Source organism: Marmota marmota, unplaced genomic scaffold (genome assembly GCF_001458135.2).
Source record: "Marmota marmota marmota unplaced genomic scaffold, marMar, whole genome shotgun sequence".
Taxonomy (NCBI): Eukaryota; Metazoa; Chordata; class Mammalia; order Rodentia; family Sciuridae; genus Marmota; species Marmota marmota.
Genome location: NW_025999900.1, coordinates 10247101 through 10248726, shown reverse-complemented (window position 1 = coordinate 10248726; position 1626 = coordinate 10247101). Strand labels below are relative to the sequence as shown.

The 1626-nt window shown below is 28.5% G+C and overlaps 1 long non-coding RNA gene across 1 annotated transcript in view; it reads left to right on the top strand.

Moving 5' to 3' along the window:
• Nucleotides 1-1354, top strand: part of LOC125615226 — a 22145-nt gene extending 20791 nt beyond the window's left edge. Inside the window, exon 5 of the long non-coding RNA XR_007345772.1 lies at nt 1344-1354. This is a non-coding gene — a long non-coding RNA (uncharacterized LOC125615226). The remainder of the gene's footprint in view (nt 1-1343) is intronic.
• The last annotated feature ends 272 nt before the right edge of the window (nt 1355-1626 follow it).

The following is a 1626-nucleotide window of genomic DNA, read 5'->3' as shown; positions in this document are numbered from 1 at the left end:
GATGTGATTCTGCAATCTGTATTTGGGGTAAAATTGGGAGTTCATAACCAACTTGAATCTAATGTATGAAATATGATATGTCAAGAGCTTTATAATGTTTTGAACAACCAATAAAAAAAAAATTAAAAAAAAAAAAAAAAAAACAAAAGAAATGAACTATCAAACCATAGGAATACATGAAGGAACCTTTTCGGTGCATATTGCTAAGTGAACGTAGCCATTCTAAAAAGGCTACAAAGACTATGATTGCAACTATACAACATTATGTCCACTGGTTTTGGTGCCAGACAAACATAGATTGCAGTCTTAGTTCTTCTTTTTATGAGTTGTATGAGGCCTTGAGCAAGTTGCTTGAATTAATTCAGATTCATTTTATCTTTCTATAAGATAGGGGTACATATATGGTTTCAGTTTCTTAAACTTGTTAGTAAAAGGGAGTGTTAATGTGTATAAAGTTGGTCTAGCTGAAGTTTTATCAATATTGTAGATCATATTCTTAAAAACTACTCTTTAGTTTTCTTGTTTTTTTTTTTTTTAGTGAGTTGTTTTTCTGTTCTCTGTGTTATTTCTGTTCTAATCTTCCTTATCTTATTACTTCATGCTAACTTTGGATTCAGTTTGCTCCTTTTTAAATTTTCTAGTTCATTGAGGTATAGAATTGGTTTTTATTTGCAACTTTTTCTCTTTTAAATGTAGGATTAAACTTCCTTTTTAATGTTGATTTGTTACATTTAATAAATTTTAGCATGTTTTCAATTTCATTTGTCTCAAATTATTTTATGATTTTCCTTATGACTGGTTCTTTGGCCCATTGTTTGTTCAAGAGTGTGTTAAAATATATTTTTGAATTTTCCAGTCTTCCTTTTGATTTTATTTGTAATTTCATTTCATTGTTGTTGGAAAAGATGTTTGGTGGAATTCAGTCTTTGTAAAACTATTAAGACTTTTTTGTGACTTAATGTGATTTCTTTTGGAAAATGTTCCCTATGTGCTTAAAAATAATGAGTATTCTCCTGTGTGGTCAAGATGATTCTATGTTTTTATGTTAGGTCCATTTATTCTATAATGTTTGATGTTCTAATTCCTTATTTATTTTCTTATTTCTGTCTGGATGATCTCTATTTTATTGATAGTGGGAGTATTGAAGCCTTTTACTATTATTGCATTACAATCTATTCTTTCAGACTTCTTAATGTTTGATTTACATATTTAAGTGCTTTGATGTTGAGTGAAATACATATTTATAACATTATATCTTCTTAATGAATTGCCCCTTTGATCAATATAAAAATCCTTGTTCATTGTGAGTTTCTGACTTTAAATCTATTTAATGATATAGCCAGTTTGCTCTCTTTTGTTTACCATTTACATGGAATATATTTTTCTAACCCTTCACTATTAACCTATGTATGTCCTTAAGTGTAAAGTGAGTCTCTGTAGACAGCATATAGTTGAGTCTTGTTTTGTATCAATTTAGCTACTCTCTCTCAATTGATTGAGTAGTTTAATCCTTTACATTTCAAGTAATTATTGACAGGGAAGAATTTACTATTGTAATTTTGTTGATTGTTTTCTGTGTTGTAGTCCTTTTGTTCCTCTTTCCTTTCTTGTATTTCTTTGTATTTT